This window comes from Lissotriton vulgaris, chromosome 5 (assembly GCF_964263255.1).
Source record: "Lissotriton vulgaris chromosome 5, aLisVul1.2, whole genome shotgun sequence".
NCBI classification, from domain to species: domain Eukaryota; kingdom Metazoa; phylum Chordata; class Amphibia; order Caudata; family Salamandridae; genus Lissotriton; species Lissotriton vulgaris.
In genome coordinates, this window is record NC_141693.1 from 1418184214 (window position 1) to 1418207385 (window position 23172).

Below are 23172 nucleotides of genomic sequence, written 5' to 3' on the forward strand. Positions count from 1 at the left end.
GGAAGATTTAGCCTGTAGTGTAGTTCCTATTTTCCCAAAAGGCTCTGCACATTGGAATAACATAAACAATAGTTTAGACTTAGGACTGAGGTCGACTAGGTCTCTATTGACTATGTTAGACTTAATTAGGTATGCCAGCTAGCTCAGAGGTCACTAGAAACTTTCTCGAATGAACAGGGAGGAGTTAACTTCCATGATTAGACAAGAAGGGATTAGTTTCGAACAACCGCATAAACATGACAACTTTGCTCCCCCAGAATATGGAGTATATCTCCAGAGTTGTGTGAAAACAATAGATAGCTATTTCACTCAGTCAATCGTGCATACTTAGTTTCACCAGAGTGCAGAGAAATAGAGAGACAGACGTTTTCAATAAAAGGTGTTATTTATTGAGCAGTCTTCTTTCTCATGCAAGAGAAGTGAATTGCTACAATTGCAATACTTGTCATAAAGTAAAGTGCGTACAGTAAAAGGAGTATTATGAAATAATACTGTAAAAGCATTGATATGGTTTCTGAGCCATATGATACTTAAAATGTATAAAATATATACAATTACATACAATGATAAAAGTTGACTAAACATACTCAACTGATGTTTCTAAATACGCCTACCACAGTGTACCTAACCTAAGCCTAGTACGTGGGAAGGAGTAAATGAGTTTTTAAGTTAAGTTAGTTTTGCCAAGAATCTGACTCAAGAATTCTCTAAGGATCTAATCAGCTCCGTACCTTGGTTTTAAAATTAAGGAGGTCTCTCGCTCTCAGGACTCGATCTCTCAGTAACCCGCAAGGGTGACTGGAAACACTCGAGCTGGATTTTCTCAGCAGGAGAAAAAGACAGCGTCTTTCTCAGTGCGTCAAATGGGAGGGACGGCTTCCTTCGGCACTCGCATCAGCTGGGTTTCGGATAAATAGATAGCCGCTCTGCTCCAAACCACTGTGTGTTGCTTAAGGCAAACGCTGGTATATTTATACCTGGAAGGTGCCGTGTTTGACGTAAGGTTGGACATAATACGTCAATAAAAGATTTCACTAATAACTGGCCGTTCTTTCGGACTCGCAGGAGTTCTAGAACAAATCAAAACAAAAGCATGGGGAATTCCCAGGTTGCTGGTAGTTTGTTTTGTTGAAAGAACTCGTTGTACTTTCTAGGAGTCTAAGGAAGTAGCCTTGCCGTATTTGGACTGCATTGGCTATGACTAAATATGGATATGATTCTTATGCCTTTATAAGGATATGATTTGTTATAACCACATAAGGGCATAAATCGGGAATATTTAATTAGGGTCCTAGAAACGTTCACAACACCCACTCCAAGTATAATGTCCATCATTACTAAATACTAAGCAATATATAAACATATAGGTATGCATGTGTTTTCCAGCCCACCCCAAATACATCAAATGCATTTGAAATGGTATAGATACACGAACATGAGTCTTATACTGTACGCTTTCAAGCAGTGGTATCATTCAGATAATGCAAATATAAATATCAGCTGAATGAATTGCGAAAATTACATTTATGAAATGGCTCTTAATACAGAAGAGAAGGTCGAGACCATTTCATCACATATTTATACAAGATTGTACATGTGCTAGAGTTTGATTCAAAGTATTGTCTCTAGAGTCTCTAAAAATAGAAGTTCTGTTCTTTAAGAATAGTTCTACTTTAAGCAGAGTACCATGTGCCAAAAAAAGGGTAAATATTTTGGAAATTGGGAAAAAATTATTTCGCTTTCATGGGAAAAAAATTAGTTCCAAATGTTTTAAGTAGTGTTGTTTATAAAAACTGAAAGCCGAATTCAGAGTTCAGGGAACGCTGTGTGCTCGCTGTTTCAAAAGTTATTCGTTGTTAGGAGAGAACATCAAATCAGGTAGGCTGTTGAAAAATTCCTCTACTACAGTAGGTGAAAGTTGTACCAAGTTTGAAAAAGCTGCTATAGTGCTTATGTGAGATGCATTGCTATCATCGATGTCAGGACCAGCAATGTTCACAGAAGGTTGTACCTGTGTGGTGCCGCTTTCATCTCGTACTTCACCGCCACCAAATCGTAATGGTGAAGTCTCAACGAATGCTGTCATCAGAATCGGTAGCCGCTGGGGACAACACATTGCATGAGTCGTTACTGGACTGAACAAAGTATCGATATCCATTGGTACTGCTGATGGTAGTGTAAGACAGACGTTCAACACGCATTCTTCTCCGCATAGCAGAAATCGAAGCACAGGTAAGATGCAATCTTGCCAGATTGGTCTGAATGAAAGAAACCAGGTAGTATTCATATCTCTTAGCCCGACCAATCCGAGGACCTTAGTAATACGGTCTCGGTATCGTATTGCTAGGATCGTTTCTCCAATCGTAGCCTGAGTTTTGTCTGTGACTTGGCTTGCCATATCGGAGCAGAAAGAACAAAAATAAAATTACTGCTACGAGTCCCAAAATAAGAGGCTGGCCGCCGAATAGCGAATGCACAAAATTCGGGAAAAAGCCCAGAACTGTTTCAAATGGTGCTAACAGTCCAGAAAAAATGGTCTTAAATACATATGCGATGCCACTGGTATCTGACATGTTTAAAATTTGGCTAAACATTTCTACGAAATGCACGGGGCAATTTGTCGATAATAGGGTATGTATCTCTGCCGCTGTCCTTGCAGCCTGCAGGTCATACCGTAGACGCTGCATACATCCCAGAGCCCACGCATAACTGGGGACGAGCTAGAGACATCGACCGATTTAAGCGGCACCTTGCATCGTCTCCCCGGGGTAAGAGCATATCTTATAAAGATCCTGCCTCCCTGTGACCTTATCGGTTTCCTATATACGTTTAATATTTGCCTGTCTCTTTATTCTGTGACCTGATCGACCTCCGATGTATGTTGAATATTTGCCTGTCTCTTCAACCTTGACAGGATCCCCCTCGACTACCGGCGATTTTAAGACTGAGTTAACCACACCGATAATTCGGAACCTGATATTGAATTATTTATATATTTGATGCTCCTCCCGCCTGATATCTCTGAGAATCCGTTCCTACCAAAGCGGGACTCTTCAGTCACGGGTGTGACCTCTCTAGGTAAACATGTTACCTGCCCCGTCTATTCCCTAAACCTATCACTGATCCGCTAAATATCCTACGTAACTGAATTGTTCTGTGTTTTTCTCTTTATTATCTTTATCTGCATCACCAGGTGTTTAAAACCCTCATCACCGCTTATGGGCCTCCCCCCTTCCCTCCGCTTTAAGATCTACGTGATCCAGTCTATATCCTATTGAAAAGAAGAATAACATCGCCAGGATATTCTATGCCCTACAAGGTAAATCCGCCTACCCCATCTGTGTTCTCCCCTCCCCCTCCCCTGACCTAATCGCGAGGATACTCTGATGTCCACTTCCCTGTCCTTATGTGATATATTGTATCCTCATATATAGAAAATCCTGGGACCCCCTCTGCTACGAACCCACCTACTTCCAGAAAAAACCTTTGATCGGGATACTTTTTGAGATTTATCCACCCTTCAACACAGAGAGCCTTGTGTGATGCCCTTGAAGCCCATCGCACCTTAGATTCCCCCCATGTGTATAGAGGTAAGTTTTTCATTCTCTTTCTAGCCACCGCCACACCTACCTGAGACGCTTATGTCCCCATTGAGCATTACCTGTCCCTAGTAAACAGGCATACCTTTGATATCTGGATAACCCTCTTATAACTACTCTGCCCTGATTCTCTGATCTAAAGCGGGCTCCTGAAATTAGGCACATATATATTTTATCCTTAAAGTCTGAACTGTCTCTTGTTGTGACTGATGCAAGTTTGCAAGTGCACTGGTCCCCTGTCTATACAGTATATATATTCTGGGGCTCATCCTTACCTTGCGCCATGTGTTCTTCTCATTGAGGAAGAACCTCAAAGCCGAGAGTGACCCTATATTCAGAGCATACACACACACTCAATTTAATTAAATACATGAATGTCTTTGAATTATTTCTTATACCATTTGTATCTGAATTTTACATTTATGTCTTCATATATGAAAAAATGTCTCGCTATCATGCCACCCATGTTAAATGTATCCCTGAAATGTTAAAGATGATATTATTAAAGATGTACCCACTAGAAAGACCAGATTGTAATTAAAACTCCTGTCTTATTTACAGTGTACATGTTCCCACCCCCTGGTCCACGTCGCCCTGATGAAGGTGCAGCCTAAATAGGCCTCGCATCGAAACGCGCGTTGGCGTGATCTACATGGATGGCCTCTAATGTAGTTGCTGTAAAAACGTTCTACCCACATTGTTCTGCCTCCATGTTACTCCAGTCCTAGCAGCTTATAAATTTGTTCCCTGCAGGCCCATATGTACCCCGATGATCTAATGTGTATGAGTACTTGACTATAGTGAGGTAGCGTGAAAGTTAGTGTCTGTTGAATGAATGTTTGTGGAAGTGTGTGGGACATGAACCTTGGATTGTTCTCTGTGAAGATCAACTTTGACTTGTTTTATATTTAATGTTTTATCTACTTTTTCACATTTGCCCTGAATTTTGCACATGGACTCATGTCTGAGCCACTGCTTTATTAATAAACAAATTCTATTTTTCATAACAAAGATGTACTGAATTTGTGTGATGTACTATTGTCTCTGATATGTAGCTCGTTTGTCACCACCCCCATTATTTTTAGGATCCCCCCCCCCCCCTTGGGACCTAGCTATCTACCTTGGCAGGGTATTTCAGTTCTATTCAACTTCCCCTCCCTTTTTCCTGCCCATATCTGAACTATCCCACTGGGGAACCCCTTCTATTTTGTTGTTTGTTGTTGCTTGCAGGTCATACGTCTCTTTGGACGAGGTTAAAGGCACAGTTGTCTGTAAAAGAATAGACTTCATTCTGCTTAAAGAATCAATTCGAATAGAATAGATATTCACAGAAGGCCATAATGCTGCCTCCATGTCTGGATTGCTGTTTGATTACAATACTTACATACAACAAATGACCCTGGAAGTAACGCTCACGAAATAGGGTTTTCCTGGCATCATGCCACAACAGCTGTGGTCACTTAATATAACGTAGCTACCGTTGGAAAGATGTCTGAAAAAGGGCTCTATCTGTGTAGCTGGGGTGCCGTGCAGATGACATGAACGGTTGTTTGATGAACCTTCGCAGGCTCCATGCAAGTTTATACCTTGACATAGAAGTGTACCGCTCAGTGATGTTTTACAATTATTACCACTAAGAAATACCTCTTTCTTGCCCTCACTCCAACATCTATGTGTATAAGGTAAATTCCAGGTTGATTTAATGTATCCTTTACCCAACCTTTCATACAAGCCTGCTGGTATATACTTTTGGCAGTATTGAAACTGAAAAATTGTTATCGGGATTGTAATGGTGCCATGTATTATCCATTCAATGACAGGTCTTTCTGACATTGTCAGTGGTAATCTCTCAAGTTTTCAATGCTCAGCACCGTATAGTCTGCTCCTTTTTGTGCCAACGAGATTTGTCTATCAGTAAGGTTAAAGATAGAAAATATTGACGTTATGTTGATTAGACGCCATGGCACGTGACCTGAATGCAGGTTTTGTAACGTCCAGCCTAGCTGTACAATAGAACGCAATTGGGACTGACCATGTTGTAACATTATCATATCCTGTTCTATTATATCACTAGCAGATGATACAATGCTGCCCAGTGAATAGATTCTGGAGGACAGAGTCGTTAACCCATTTTCCACTACAGAAAGTGTTTTTTTCCAAATTAATAAGATCAATTTCTCGTATTTTTTCTGCAGTTTCAATTTGATTTAATTTCCAAGCCACATTGTAAGCTGCGTATATACCGGCGTATATGAAACGTTTTTGACGCTGTTTGCGAGGTCCCAGTACGAAATCTCGCAAGTCAGCACCTTCTTTAAGTAAAGTTAAGTGCTGCTTAATTTCGGGGAGGGTGGATTTCCGTAGCCAGTCGAGTCATAGTTTTCCTACACTGTATGTTGTAACTATCCCTGGATGTTGTCTCTGGGAATATCTTGGGTCTGGCCTGTTCTGTTTGAACCCCTGTATTTTGTTCAGGAATCTATCTTGACAGTTATTAGTGTCTGTGGGCCAGATCAACCATTTGTTCCAATCAGAAAGTGTTCTGTTTTGTTTTAAAATATAAGCCATGTCTAACCCCTCATCTGTAGTGGTGTTTCTATCAGGCATAGGCTTTGGTATAGACGGGTTGTTTAAATCTTTCATCTTGGCTAAACCAAGACAGGTTGTTTGCTGAATTGTGCCATTCAGGAACATTATTTGTTCTGGGATCATGCAGGCTTTAAACAATGCTTCTAAACCTTGTACCTGCCACTCTTTTGTACCCCATATGGTTTTTGTCTCAATGTTGTTTTTCCAAAATGCAAAACCAAATGTTGACATTTTTTCATACAATTTTTCAGAATAAATCAGTTTAGAATTTGTCAACATGTTTTTCATTCCTGTCTTATTTAACACTTTAAAATAGAATGTTTCAGGATCAGTTACATTAAACCCTGAGAAGTATGGGAATTTCTCATAAAATGTTTTTGAACTGCCTTTTGGCGGAGTTGGACAATGTTCCCATTGATTATAACTGAACACATTTCTAGGATTTGCAGATTTATGCAGATAATGATGCCCAAAGTGATTGTAACAATACATTTCCTCATAATTCGACGAACCCTGTAAATATTCATGTTCTGTAAATGTTGCTGACATTTCTAAATCTGACATCATATTATTAATATTTTCAAAGTCCCAATCATCAGAGAAGGTACTAGGTGAGACAAAGTCACTTAAAGAAATCTTAAATTGGTGTGGATATTTCAAGAGCTCAACCGGTCCATAGATTTCATAATCAGTTTTGTCCCATGCTATACCACCAGGTATAGGCTTTGCTGTGATGTTGACTGATGACAGTTCTCTTTTTTCGATGTGTGAGGATCTGTGTGGTATCAGAACCAAGTTGATGTTCTGACTTGCTGTGTTCATTGTACTATATTTTAGATCAATAAATCTACCCTAACTTAAAACCAAGATGAGCCACAGAAGGATAAAAAGTACACCTAACACAATCCATAATTTAATCCATGGTGAAGTTAGATATGTTTCTCTGAGTTGATGAAAGAGCTCTGTGATTTTATTTTTGAACGTTTTTTGTTGCTGGCTTGTCTTCATGTTCACTTGGATCATCGGAAAAGTCATCAAAGTTGATAAAGTAGCCAGATGCAGTTCTGTCAATTGGTGGGATTGCTTCCGGATTTCCATTGATCTTTGCATTTTCTATTGTTACATTTGTATAGTCTGAGGCTACATCGTTGTAGACTGGTGTTTCTTGATGAACTATTGCAATTTGGGTTTTAAGAGGCACAAGTTCCATGGCTTTGTTGCATAGTCCTTTTTTAATCACTGCAGGTTTGTCAAATGTGATTAGTCTCTCAGTTTGAACCTCTTGGATTGTAGCAAGATTTGGTCTTCTGCTATTTCTTGGGAGTCCACTGGGCCTACTACTTATTATTGGCTACATGATTGTGGTTTCACCAGGTCGATTGATACAACTCGGTTCTCCTTTTTACCAGCAAGGGGGGGTTGTACAACTGATCTTGTTCCGCTGACAGCTAAGACAGGTACTACTTTTCTGTAAGAAGGCCCAAATTCCTTCTTCACCGCGATCTTTTCTCTGACCAGATCCCCAATCTTTGGAATCCAGACAGGTCTTGCTGGGACAGGTGGTTTTTCTTCAGTGGTTGTTGGCTTTAGCTTTTCGTTACTCAGACTTTTTCTTGTTTCATTTAAGTCCTGTAAAACAGCCAAACGGTCTTTGATATCAAAGGTTTTTTGTTTCACCACTGAAGTCTGACAATCCAAGTCCTGGATGATCATTCTAGTACCAAATAAAAATTCGTACGGACTGATACCTCCTAGAGAATTTCTTGGCATATTATTAAGACTACGTTGGACACTTATTAGATGTTTGACCCACCCGTCACCCGAACCTAATACCCTCGCTGTTCTAGATTGCTTTATGTCCCGGTTTTTTCTCTCCACTACCGCATTTCCCTCGGGATGGAATGGACTAGAATACCGCAATGCAATGCCCATGCTGGCCATGGCCTCCTTGTAAGCCCGAGAGCTAAACGCAGGATCCTGGTCCGAATGTAGCATGCCAATTGCGTATGTGCCGATAAAGACTCGCAAATCTTTTATAACAGTACTGGCATCAGCCGAGCGCTGGGGGTCTCATCTAAATGAATCACGTCTTAATAAATATGGGATCGCATTTTTCCGTCTGGATGCCTGCGCATAGATAGCCTGATGCTGTCTAATAGTGGTGTCTGGGCTGGTGTCTGGTCCGGTTCACAACTGCGATCTCTGTTGCAGTCCTGACAATTCATTGCAAAGTTAAACAATTCTACGCTCATCCCTGGCTACCAGTATTGTGATTGTAATTCTATTAGAGATTTCAGGATCTCTTGATGCCTCAGACCCAATCCCATGTGTGCTTCTTGTATCAAGAAGACTCTCCGGTTCGTGTTTGGAATTACTCTATCCCCCACTCCAGGGATTTGAGCAAACGGAACAGAGTTCGCATCAATTACGTATGTATTGCCGAGTGGATAGTTTAGAGGTAACGCTGCATAATTGCCTTCCATTGAGGCTTTTACTGCAAGCAGCGTTTCGCCATCTATTTGTTTTTTCGTACGCTTTTTTGTGGCTACGGAAGCCGACTTATCAGCTGCCGCTGTGGCTTTGTCAGCCAATGAATTCCCTGCAACATGAATGCCATCACGTTGAAGACTCTGCGTATGTATCACGTGAGTCTTTTGTAGTTCTTTCTGCAAAAGAACTACTTGTTCCCATAATTTTTTATGCTTTATTGTGTCACCTGTCTCATCTTTGTAACCGTTTTTCATCCAGGTCTGCATGGAATTATTGTAAGATCGGACGCAGTAATGCGAATCGCACACTATTAGTGTCGGGAATTCACGATCGGCATTTTCGAGCGCCATCTTTAGAGATCTTATTTCAGCTCGCTGAGCTGTACAGTTTCTGAGAGATTCAGTTTTAGTGACCATCGGTCTGAATTTACCTAAGCGCCAGCGACCTTTAACAATCGCGCACGCTGCATTGTAAATCTGTTTTTCCACAACGTAGTGTTGTGCAAATCTGTCCGTGTAGATTACACAGGTGTACTGTTCGAGAGGCAGAATTTCTACTGACAGTGGGCATTCATGTTCGTATTCCAGATCTTCTAGTTTTTTCATTTTTGGATCAAAAGCGTGTTTCACGTCTTCTGTAGCAAGATAATTTTCCCATTGTATCCATTTTGGATCTAGAGCTATAGCATTTGAAATGCATGGTCTTGTTACTGCCTCAAGGGATGATACTGCTGTTAAAACAGATATCATTTTCCCTTGGGCTAGGGCTCTTTCTTTTGCTACAGCAGTTTGAACCGCATTTAGAATTTTTTCAGTAGAACTGAATTTCATTTCAGCTTGTGTGTACAAATGTGATTTGTAAGCTATTGGTACCGTTTCTCCCTCATTAGAGGTCAGGTATGTGCATCCGCATCTTCCTGGGATGACTCGGATTACAAGGTTGCGTTCGTTTGCGCGTGTTTGCAGTTTTGTTTTAGTTAACATGTCTGTCTGTAATGATCTTAAAATTTCTGTGTGTTTTTGAGTCCAATTAATTGGTTTAAAATCAGGTTTTATCAGTTCGTAGAGAGGTTTAACCCTCTCTGCATAATTTAGAATGTATGTTCTTCCGAAATTCCGGAAACATAGTATTGATTGTAAGTTCTTCAGCGTTTTTGAAGCTTGGAGTACTGCACACTTCTCTAAGAAGTTGTCTGCTAGGCTTTTGCCTTCACTTGATAATTCATATCCTAAAAATAGGACAGTTAGATGGGCAATTCGTGATTTTTTAAAGTTAAATTTGTACCCTTCAGCTGCAAACCTAAGTATTATGGTGTTCACTCTTTTCAAGTGAGTCTCCAGGTCATCGTCTGTAAGATAGATGTCATCGACATAGGATAATGCCTCATCATCATACATTTGTAGTAACTCTGTTACTCTGAAAATAATCCTGGGCTATTCTTGAATCCCTGTGGGAGACAACAAAATTGTTTTTCGGTCCCCATGCTGGAGAAAGAGGTCAAATATCTGCTTTCAGGTGCTATGTTTTGACAGAAGAACCCATTTGAAATATCTAATGTCGTTTTATATTTCTTGCGCACGATGTTATTCATTAGTGCTGCACTGTGACCTGCTTAAAGTCTTTCAGTAATTTCATACCTAGAGTGAAAGCAGGTTCTGGACCGTATTCATTTTGAATCTGTCTTATTACGTCTGGTATCACCGCCATAAACGGAACACCATGTGTTTTTGTGTAGATAGAAGCAAATACTGTGCCCCAAGTGTCACAGTGCTCCACATGTGGTGCGATCCCCATTGGGAGACAGATAGTCAGAATTCTGTGTTTTTCGTGAGGGGTAGTATCAGGAAATACTGCCTCTATCTGAGTGATTTTTTGAGCTAACCAGAATGGAATTTGGTCCCTTTTTGCGGGTGTTTTACCAAGACATGATGTAAATGTAAATTGATACTTGTATAGCGCACTACTCACCCGCAAGGGTCTCAAGGCGCTTGTACGAATACCGCTGTGGAACCCATCCTGGTTTCCCTGTGAGGCGTCCACTCCTGGGCACCCCCAAGGTGGAGGCCAAGCATCCTTAGCGTTGTGGGGGCCGTTGTGGAGATTAAGCAAGCTATTGCCCAGAGTTGCAGAGTGGGATCCATGATTGGAATAGGCACCGAGGCGAGAATTATCAGGTCCGTGGAATTTTGAGCCCAAGACCCGCCGAGGCGGGGAATTGAACCCTGGTCCCGGGCTAGACCTCTGCATCAGGGTCTGCCTCTCTAATCATTGAGCCACACTTCTCCACTGATTGTATATTCTGTGGTGTAATCTTGTTTGTGTTCCAATGTTGAGGGGTGTTTTGTGGAATTTTAATTGCGGGTTGGACTGTTGAAGTACGCATGACATATTGGACCAATTGTCTATGGATTTTAATTAGTTTTTTAATTATGAACTAAAAGTTCTCTGTCTGACATTGTTTCAATGTCCAGGTGTGGTGTGTAGCTGGCTAGAACTGGCCATGTGGCTCCTGGTCTACCTAGTGGACCGAGCCTGGTAATGTGATTTTGATGTTTTAGGGCGCCATTAAACCAGAGCAGGTGCTCTTGGTATGTTAGTGGAATTTCAACTTCCTCGAAAGGAGAGTATTCCGCTGGAGCTTCCGCTATTTTGTAGTAGTGGAACTCATGTGTTACAGCATGTGCTGCTGGAAAATTTATCCAGGAATAGAATACCTCTGTCTGCCGAAATTCATGTGCCTCTACCACAGATACGACTGTACCACCTCTTGATGTTACTCCATTTTCTATAAGTTTTATAGTTATGGTTTTTCTTATATTGACCGGGATGATTATTGCATCCGGGTCGTTATCTCGGACAAGTGTGTCGTCCGCTACAAGTTGAGCTGCTAGTCTAGTTCTGTCTCTTTCGTCCTCACTGTCTGACATTTTTACTGACAGAAAGTTTGCAGAGCAAGTTTTGAGGAAGCAAAGATTAGGTGCACAATATTTTGGAACACTGTATCCTTTAATGTTGACTAAACCAAAAACGAATACATAGGATTCTCATCCTACTAAGTTCTGGCGGATATTAACCTTTTACCCCTTCCAGACGTCTATTGGAGTTTATACGGGAAAAAAGGGGTCTGTGTGAAAAAGCACGACTGAGTTACTCTAGTATCTTGCGTTAGATTATCGCCTTACCAAACGTTGGGCGCCATATAGTGTAGTTCCTTTTTTCCCAATAGGCTCTGCGCATTGGAATAACATAAATGATAGTTTAGACTTAGGACTGAGGTCGACTAGGTCTCTATTGAATATGTTAGACTTAATTAGGTTTGCCAGCTAGCTCAGAGGTCACTAGAAACTTTCTCGAATGAACAGGGAGGAGTTCACTTCCCTGATTAGACAAGAAGGGATTACCTTCTGATAACCGCATAAACATGACAACTTTGCTCCCCCAGAATAAGGGGTATATCTCCAGAGTTGTGTGAAAACAATAGATAGCTATTTCACTCAGTCAATCGTGCATACTTAGTTTCACCAGAGTGCAGAGAAATAGAGAGACAGGCGTTTTCAATAAAAGGTGTTATTTATTGAGCAGTCTTCTTTCTCATGCAAGAGAAGTGAATTGCTACAATTGCAATACTTGTCATAAAGTAAAGTGCGTACAGTAAAAGGAGTATTATGAAATAATACTGTAAAAGCATTGATATGGTTTCTGTGCCATATGATACTTAAAATGTATAAAATATATACAATTACATACAATGATAAAAGTTGACTAAACGTACTCAACTGATGTTTCTAAATACGCCTACCCCAGTGTACCTAACCTAAGCCTAGTACGTGGGAAGGAGTAAAGGAGGTTTTAAGTTAAGTTAGTTTTGCCAAGAATCTGACTCAAGAATTCTCTAAGGATCTAATCAGCTCCGTACCTTGGTTTTAGAATGAAGGAGGTCTTGTATCTCGCTCTCAGGTCTCGATCTCCCAGTAACCCGCAAGGGTGACTGGAAACACTGGAGCTGGATTTTCTCGGCAGCTGAAAAAGACAGCGTCTTTCTCAGTGCGTCAAATGGGAGGGCGGCTTCTTTCGGCACTCGCATCAACTGGGCTTCGGATAAGTAGATAGCCGCTCTGCTCCAAACCACCATGTGTTGCTTAAGGCAACGCTGGTATATTTATACCTGGAAGGTGCCGCATTTGACGTAAGGTTGGAAATAAGACGTCAATAAAAGATGTCACTAAGAACTGGCCGTTCTTTCAGACTCGCAGGAGTTCTAAGACAAATCAAAACAAAAACATGGGGAATTCCCAGGTTGCTGGAGGTTTGGTTTGTTGAAATAACTCGTTTTACTTTCTAGGAGTCTAAGGAAGTAGCCTTGCCGTATTTGGACTGCATTGGCTATGACTAAATATGGATATGATTCTTATGCCTTTATAAGGATATGATTTGTTATAACCACATGAGGGCATAGATCGGGAATATTTAATTAGGGTCCTAAATACGTTCACAACAAGCCCTGATATGGACTGAGAAGGAATTCCAGATTTTAGGGGCATTACCTGAGAAGGAGCTTGCCAAGGTTTTTGTTTGCAAGTTTCTGGGTGGAATGAGAAGTAGGGTGTTTGTGCTTGTTGGACTTGGCCCTTCTTGCAGGGTCAGCCCAGAACATTTTGCCTTCCTACTGTATTTTTTCTGACCTGTTGTTGGTGGTTTTATGACTCTGGGCACTTTACCACTGCTGATCAGGGCTAAATTGCATATGCTCTCTCTGTAAATTGTGTTTATGGATTGGTGATTCTGTGATTGGCATATTTGATTTACTAGTCAGATCCTAGTACAGTGCACTGTGTGTGCCCAGGGCCTGTAAATCAAATTCTGCTAGTGGGCCCGCAGCACTGATTCTGCCACCCACATAAGCAGCCTGTAAATGTAGCTCAGGCCGGCCATTGCAGATCCTGTGTGTAGTCTAGTATTGCCATGTCGACCCGGCAAGTGCACCCACTTGCCAGTCCCTAACCTTCCCTTTTCTTACATGTTAGTCACTTCTAAGGTGGGCCCAAGGTACCGCTGTTGGCAGGGTGCAGTGAATGTTTGTTTATGTTTAGGCAACTTGTATAGCTCGCAAATACCCTGGGGTGTCTCGGCGCTTCAGGAGTAATTCAAAGGATAAACGAAGAGAGTGGGGACTACTGGCGGAAGAGCCAGGTATTTAATTGTTTCCTGAATATAATAAGTGTAGGGCTAGTTTTAATGAGGAGCGGAAGGGTGTTCCAGAGTCTTGCCGTAGCGACAAGAAAACGTCGGTCTCCCCAGGAGGCTTTCTTGGTGCGTGGGACCGGAAGCAGGTGTGCTGTGGAAGAGCGTAGAGGTGTATTGGCGGTGTATAGGCTTAGTGATTACTTTAGGAACTGTGGTCCATTGTTGTTGATTGCCTTGTATGCGATGCATAATGCTTTGAATTTGGTCCAGCTGTTGATGGGCAACCAATGAAGTTGGTGGATGATGGGTGAGATGGGTTGGAACCTGGGGGTGCCTACTAAGATTCTGGCTGCCGAATTTTGGACCAACTGTAGCTTATTGAGAACTTTCTGTTGAGCATTAAGCAGAAGTGCGTTGCAGTAGTCTATTTTAGAAAGTATTAATGTGGACATCCAGGTTTTGCCTGCGGAGAGTGGGAGAAAAGGCAGTATTTTCTTTATTTTTTTTAGTGTTTAGAAGGAGGAGGAGACGACTGCATTGGCATGATGAATAAACAAGAGTTTATCATCAAACAGGATCCCCAGGTTTCTGACTTTCATGACGGGTTTTGGTGGGGGACCTAACTTGTTTGGCCACCATGTGGGCGTCCAGTGTGGGGTGAGGGATCCGAAGGTCATTACCTCTGTCTTATTGGAGTTTAGTTTTAAGCAATTGCTCCTCATCCATGAGCTGATGACTAGCATTCCCTCCTGGAATCTTGCCGCAACAGCTTCACCATCATTATGGACTGCTAGATCCAGTTGGGTGTCGTCGGCATATGAAGTTAGCCTCATCCCATGTGCTTTGATAATCCTCGCCAAGTCCGACACATAGATGTTACATAAGGTCGGACTTACCGAGGATTCTTGGGGCACCCCACATGGGAGGGTGAACTACTAGCTATCCGACAACAAAGGTATGACAAGCCCTGATGTGTGTTGCATGTCCTGATAGTGAACTACTGCCAATTTCGTTTTTCACTATTGTAAGGCTATCTGTTCCCATAGAATAGAATGGGGAGTTTTTTTTATAACATCTTATAAGCATAACTGCCCCTGGAACCAGATTTGTAAATAAAGTTTAGTATGCCTGAACTCAGAATGCTAAAATGCATCTTTTAGTGAGGGGGATTTTTACATTCTGTGTTTGAAAATACCACTTTTAGAACGTAGGTATTTTCTTGCTTAGCCATCCAGTGTGCCTCTACTAGTATGTGTATTGACTGTCTGGCTTTGGAGTGATAGCGGCTGGGGATGTGTAGTGGCTCCAGAGAGTCTGGATGAGTCAGCGCTAGGCTGAATAGGCCTAGTCTGCTTTTGGAGTGGTGGGAGGAGTAGCACCTGAATAAAGCTATCCCTGCCTTCCACAATGATGGCTCCGCCTCCCTGTGGTGGGTCTGGAGTGAAGGCTCACACTGACAGTGGAGGTTGTTGTGCTCTTCCAAAGTGCCCCCAAGAACTAGTTTGGACTGGGCTCAGAGCCCTTGGCCCGGAGAGAACAAAGAGGGTTACTGTATAAAAAGAGGGGCCCAGACCCCAGACTTTTAGATCACAAAGAATTCACCACCAGCTCCCTTGAACTTACTTGCTGGGAATACTCACCAACTAAGCGGTGTCTGCTGTTGTTTTGGACCTTTAGAGGCTGTTTGCCACTGGGAGCTGGGAAAAGTAATGCAACTTCGAGAAGTGTGACGCATCCACACCTATTTCCGACGCATTGCTGAAGAAATCGTTGCACCGCCTGCCTGCGGCTTGAGAAATTGCCATACGCCACATCGAGTGCCCTGGATTACTGCACCAATTCCGGCACAAGGCCTGCTGTGCGGCTGCAAGAACCCACGCATTGTTACGGATCGTCGCATCGCATCGAGGCGGCAAGTCTGTCTCATCGTTGGGGGATGCAGTAAGAAACCGACGCATCACCTCCTCTCCGGTAAAGAACCAACGCATCACCTCCCCTGTGCAGCAGTAAGGAACCGATGCATCACCTTCCCCGGAGAAAGGAACCAATGCATCACCTTCCCTGAGTGTCAGGAACCGAAACATCACCTTCCATGCAACCCTTTTTATTTGTGTGCCTGACTCACCAAGGTACTTTGTGTGAAAAGTGTTGCATCTGCAATTTGCTTTGAACTGAACTATTTCTACCATTTGAAAGTCATATTTGTGTTACCGTATTGTGGATTTTTTTAGTTTTGGTCTTGTTTGGTTTAGATAAAGATTACTTATTTTTCTAAACTGGTGTGATTTCCATTTGTAGTGTTTTCACTGTATTACTGTATGTGTTTACAAATGCTTTACACAGTGCCTGTCTGCTTGTGCCAAGCTACCAAGTGAGTAAGCAGGGACTATTTTAGAAGTGTATCCCCCTTACGCTGACTAGAAAAAGGGTCCCTAATTGTACAAAGGTACCCACCTCTGCCAACTAGAGACCCCCATTTCTAACATTGGTGGTTAGTGGTGAGGATCTTGACTTGCATTTGTGTCTAACATACAGTGATTGGTGTACACTGCAAGTATAGTGCAGACCATTACGTGACCACATACTGCTTTTTCTGTTTTCTGGTGTACTCCTGGAAATATTTAGTTAACCAAACTAAAGAGCTGCCCTTGAGGATTGCACATGCTGTATGCAATGTACCGATGCATTGCCTTTTGGTAGGCTCTCATGGTTTTGGGTGTGAAGCTGGCTGCAATCAGGCCAGGGATAGTTGGCTTCAAATGTTCCAAATATGTGCCAGGAAATGTTTGGGTTCCGCCTCTGCCTATGGATGGAAGCGCAAAAACTCCTGCATCGGCATCGTTATTCAAAGCACCGGGCACATGCTTTACTTTAAACAGAATGTTATTCTTCAGACAAAACAAGACCAACTCTATTAACAACATGAGCACTTTTGTGCATTGTGCTTGCTGGAAGTTGATACTACAGTCCTGTTATCAGACCAGAATGCCACATATTGAATACGGAATTGGTCGATCCAGATGTGCAACGTCACCAGGATTGGAAAAAGTTCTAAAACAAGTTATGTTCCTCATCAACCCTGACTCAAACCAAGCCTGGGGCCAGGCATATGCACACCACGCTTTGCCTAATATAGAACCGAAACAAATGCGGCCTGCTGCGTCCATGAACAACCCATGACTTGACCGCAAAGTAGCCTGCCACACCCTGGAACCAACCAACCAAATCCTCAAATCCTGTTTTGGGTCTGCCAAAAGGTATGTTCTATAATGCTTTTCCTTCAAACCAGGCATAGTCTGCTCTGCGGAACAAGAAAGGACTACCCATCGGTATTGTACATAGAGCAAAATTGAGCTGCCCCACTAGTAATTGTACTGATTTAAGGTGACATTCTGTGCGCCCAGACACGACTCTAGTGAAGCTCTAAAGGCGTGCACTTTTTCCAATGGTAGTCTAGATTCCCCCATAATGGAATATATTATTTTAATCCCTAGGCAAACCATGGTTGATACTTGCCCTGCAGATTTTTCATTGGCAGGGATACCACAAAATCTGACATTAAACCCCTGAATGTTGCCAGGGGTTTAGATCAATGGTCAGAATCACCCGGTCCTAGGAATAAGAAGTCATCCTAATAGTGAATGACAAAAGCAGATCCAGATAGCCGAGTAAAGACCCATTCCAAGAAGATGCTGAATTGTTAAAAAGGCACAAGAAACTGAGCAACCCATGGCAATACGCCTGGCATAGTAGACTTCCCTGGGAACTGAAAACCCAACGAAATGATATTCATCAGGGTGGACTGGCAATAAATGAAAAGCCCACTCAATATCAGCTTTTGCTAATGGCCCCTGGACCTAGCTGCCCTAGTAGTTCTAGGGCATATTTGACAGAGCAACGGGAAGGATCAATGGCATCATTAACAGAAGAAAACATAGATAGATGGAGCACTGAAACTTTTCAGACACTCACCCCAGTAACAGATCTGGGTAGAATCCATCATCATTCTTAAGCTCACTTCCTCACCCCAGCTCAGACCCAGCCATATGCAAATCAGTATTGAGCCTGTTCCCTCATGGGAACAGTCCAGCCCGACCTACCAAGCTAGGTGTTCCCTGGACCGAAAACAAGCATCCTGGGACCGGTTTCGGGGTAACACCCCTCATCAGCCAGGCTAGTTTGAGTACAGTGTCAAAGTGAGAAAGGGACCTACTTCTGGCCATACCCTGCCAACTTAGGGCAAACAAAGCAAACAAGAGGAGACGATGGACGAAGCAGCAAAACCTTTCAAACACTCATCCCCAGTCACAGAATTGGGTTGAATCCATCATCATTCTATACCTCACTTCACCACCCCACCTCAGAGCCAGCCATATGCAAATCAGTCTTGACCCTGTTACTCATGAGAACAGCCCAGACCGAACTGCCAAGCCAGGTCTTCCCTGGACCAGAAACAAGCATCCTGGGACCAGTTTTGTGGTAACACCCCTCATCAGCGACGCTAGCTGGAATCCAGTGGCAAAGTGAGCATGGGTCCCACGTCTGGGTATAACCTGCAAACTTTGGGCAAATAATGCAAATACAAGGAGATGATGGACGGAGCGATGAAACTTTTCACTCACACCCAGTCACAGATCTGGGTTGAATCCATCATCGTTCTTTAGCTCACTACGCCACTCCAGCTCAGACCCAACCATATGCAAATCAGTCCTGACCCTGTTCCTCATGGGAACAATCCAGCTCGAACTGCCAAGCCAGGCCTTCTCTGGGCCAGAAACAAGAATCCTGGGACTGGGTTCAGGGTAACACCCCTCATCAGCCAGGTTAGCTTGAATCCTGTGGTAAAGTGAGTAAGAGACCCACGTCTGGGCATACCCTGCCAACTTAGGGCAAACAATGCAAACACAAGGAGATGATGGACGGAGCGCTAAAACTTTTCAGACAATTGCCTCCAGTCCCAGATCTGGGTTGAATCCATCTTCGTTCTTTACTTCACTTCGCCACCCCAGCTCAGAGCCAGCCATATAAAATAAGTCTTGAACCTGTTCCTCATAGGAACAGTTCACTCCGAACTGCCAAGCCAGGTCTTCTCTGGACATGAATCAAGCATCCTGGGACTGGTTTCATGGTAACACTCCTCATCAGCCAGGCTAGTTTGAATCCAGTGGCATAGTGAGAAAGGGACAGACGTCTAGGCATACCCTGCCAACTTAGGATGAAGAATGCGAACACAAGGAGATGATGAACAGAGCGCTGAACTTTTCAGACACTCACTTCCAGTCACAGATCTGGGTTGAATCCATCATCGTTCTTTAGCTCACTTCGCTCACTTCATTAACAGAAGCCCCTCTAGGAGCAGAAAGAAAACGGATCAGCCTAAATTTCCCGTGGTCTTTTTTAGGAACCAGTCCCAGGGAAGAGCAGTGAAAGCCTGGCAATGGTGTAGTATCAAATGGCGCAGCCACCCTTCCTAATTTTGGCTGTTTCTCAATCTTTGTCCTTGCCCTCCTCAGTACCCAGAATCAAAGATTATTGGTTCGTGCACTATTTTGGTCCTTGTAGCCCTACTGCAGGTATCCTGAAACCAAAGTGAAGAGCAGAATACTATTGATGAGCAGCTTCCAACTGTCGCCACATATTTAACAAAACCAGTAATTAGCCCGGGAAGGGAGTATCGAACACAGGGGACAGGATGACCTAATTTTAGGATACTTTGTATCTCTGAATTTCTTAAAGCATTTAAACTCTGGGTGCCTTGCCATCCCACAATTGGAACAATTCTGCTTAAATTTGCAAATACCCTGTGGTCTGGAACATGCTTTCTTATTATATGACTAACATGCTTCATTCCAGTACCCCTCCCCCCAATGTAGCCAGTCAAAAGGCTTTCTGACCATTGGCCTCTGGCTTCTTCAACCACGTAACCATGTATTGACTTTGTTTGATCCCAAAACATCACTGGATTTGTGGCTTTCTTTACCCTGAATTCTTTATGGTATTTTTTCCTGCAGGACCCACCAAACTCCTCATAGACGCCAAGTAGTTTGTTTATATGGTTGGAAATCTGTGGGACCCACTTGGGAAATTTCTCAAAGAGTACTAACTGATAAATAGTGAAACCCTTAATCTCATTTAATATTGTTTCCTCCACCTTTGATTTCTTCAATTTATGTGAACAGTCTTTGAATTCCTTGGTATCCTCATTTGGCGGTTTAATCACAGTGAGTTCAAACAACTCAATATGTGTCCTTTTCTTAATTGTATCCTTAATGTATTCTGATAGGGGCGGGCCTAATTGATCCATAGGAGAAATACCCTGATCATGGGCACCACTAACTTTTGTCATCTCCTCCCATTAATTCCCTTCTGCAGACCCAACATTTGTGGTGGCTGCCCCCGGTCGAAGGTGTGGAGGCAGAGACCTGGCCAGTCATCCCAGTTTGAGTAATAATTGGCCCTAGTTGCTGGGTAGTAGGCCTGGACATAGGATTTGTGCCTGCCCTGCCCACAGGCTGAACATGTGAGTCTCCTTCCACTAGGCTTTTTGCTGTTGCCAATGCCACCCCGTCCCCAGCCGGCAACAAATGTCAATGTAAATGTGTTTGTATTTATATAGCGCCTTCTACCCAGAGGTCTCGTAGCGCTGTATTCATACGGCTGTGGAACCCTTCCTGGCTTTCCTGTGAGATGTCCACTCCTGGGCACCCCCAAGGTGAAGCCAGGCATCCGAGGCGAGAATTATCAGGTGCGGGGAGATTGATTCCAAGAGCCGCCGAGGTGGGAATTGAACTCTGGTCCTGGGCCAGACCTCTGCATCAGGGTCTGCCGCTCTAACCATTCAGCCACGCTTCTCCAACTGGTCTTGTTTGCCCAGGTGTGAAAGCCGTGGCAGCTGCCTGGTTAAACTACGTACCAGGTCACTTCCTGGACTGCCTAAATTCATCTCCTTTTGTCCCCTGTCTGCAGCCTTTTCCTCCCCTACCAACATGACCTCAGTTGGACGTGACTGGGAGTGGAAGATCCACTTAGGGGTGTCTGCTCTGCCACCGTTGCCTCCCCGTCCTTCATTGCTCTCTTACCTGTCTGCTTTGGAACTGGTGGGAATTTTGCTTTTGCGAGGATCCCCACCACCTGGCACTCCTCGTCAATTGATACTGGAACAGTGGGTACTTCTGCACTGGGCCTTGGTTGTGGACTGGCTTCTTTCTGAACTAGGGAGGTCAGTGCATATTGGACCTGGCCTATGGCGTCCAACCTCTCCATTACCACTGCAATGTTCGATTTCTTTTACAACTGCTTCAGGGGCATTTTAGACCCAGGTGATGAGACTTCAAAATATTCAGATAACCCAAATGTCTCACAATTTAAGTGAGCAAGCTCACTCTATAAAAGGAGTCGCAACAGAACAGGAAGGGACAAGAATGTTACACAAGATAGTTAATCCTCCCACTGATTAGAGACTGAGCGTTAGTGATCTTTAATCCCCGAATGAGCAACGTCACCCAACAATTATGCCAGTATATTAGCCCCAGCAAAACTTGAAAAAATAAGCTGAGTACATAAAAAACAGCACAGATTTCCAATTAAAACAGATTTACAGTGCACAGTTCCACATGCTGCCTAAATGCAGGAACTACCTCCCAAAAACACAATTTCAGCAATTATCCTGAGCCCCCAACTTCCTTGTCACATTTGCTCCGCTTTCAGAGACAAAGAGCAAGTGCGTTACAGGTAGGCCGAGTAGATTTTTTTATGTTATTAGACCTTCAGGTCTAGTAACAATGTTATGATTTTTCGAGCTCTCATTGTTTTTCCCCACAACCTGCGACATCCTCCTTGTACCCTCCTCATATTCCATATTACTTTTGTATAATAATGCACTGCAACTGAAGCTTCTACAAATACAACTACATTACACAACAATTTATACGCATACAAGCGGTCAACACAAGCTTCTCAGGAGCTGAAATCTAGGGCACAGGAATGCACCATTGAGGACATGATGGGTGTAGCATTCTTCACCCTCATCACCATTTTACCATCTGTCATCAGTTGGGCAAGTGGATATTGCCCTAAAAATCTCCCTATGCTCCATGGAAGCGTATGAAGAATGGATGGCATGTTTTATTGGACAGCACGTGAAGAACTTGGTCTATTTCAGGGGTACTCATAGTACGGCCCGCGGGCCGCTGGCAGCCCGGCAAGCCTTCCCTGACGGGCCGCGGACCTTGCATACATCATACCAATGTTTTATTATTTTTTTTTTTTAAAGAGTGTCTGCAAACTAAGTTACAGCAGCGCGACTCGGAGACTCTGCTGCTCTGTGGGAGCCGGCCGGGCTATTCCAGGCCATAGTTAGAGTGGAGCTGCAGGGGCGCTAAGAGGTGAACAACACAGCCTCATTAACATGCTAATGGTATTTTAAAGACCTGTTAATGTGCTCGGTGCTGCTATGTGTGTGCTCCGAAGGTGTCTCAGCCCGGACTGACACAGAGGCAGGGTGAGATGACAGAGGGAGAGGGAGGGAGTGGGAAAGAAAAGGAGACCGGGTGAGGGAGTAAGAGAGGGAAGGAGGGAAAGGGATCGGGGAAGGGAAAGGGAGGGTGAGGGTGAGGGAGGGAAAGGGAGTGACAGTGAGGGAGTGAGGGAGGGAAAGGGAGACCGGGTGAGGGAGTGAGCGAGGGAAAGGGTAGGAGGGAAAGGGAGGGAGGGGAAGGGAGGGAAAGGGAGTGACAGTGAGGGACGGAAAGGGAGACCGGGTGAGGGAGTGAGAGAGGAAAAGGGAGGCAGAGGGAGGGAGTGAGGGAGAGAAAGGGAGGCAGAGTGAGGGAGGGAAAGGGAGACAGAGTGAGGGAGGGAAAGGGAGTGACAAGTGAGGGAGTAAGGGAGGGAAAGGGAGACAGAGCGAGGGAGGGAAAGGGAGACAGAGCAAGGGAGGGAAAGGGAGACAGAGTTGGGGAGTGAGAGAGGGAAATGGATGCAGGGAAAGGGAGCGAGGGTAAAGGATGGAGGGAAAGGGAGGGAGAGAAAGGGAGTGACAGAGTGAGGGAGGGAAAGGGAGACAGAGTTAGGGAGCGAGGTAGGGAAAGAGACCGAGTGAGGGAGTGAGAGAGGGAAAGGGAGACAGAGTGAGGGAATGAGAGAGGGAAAGGGAGACAGAGTGAGGGTGTGAGAGAGCTCCTTTCATGCTGTAAAAGCAGCTCCAGGATTGGTGGGAGCAGGCTCCCCTAGCGTTTATTTTGGGGCTGGGAGCCTGTGCCATTCCTCCCCAGGCTTTTTCACAGCCTTTGAATTGCTGGGTCTACAGTGT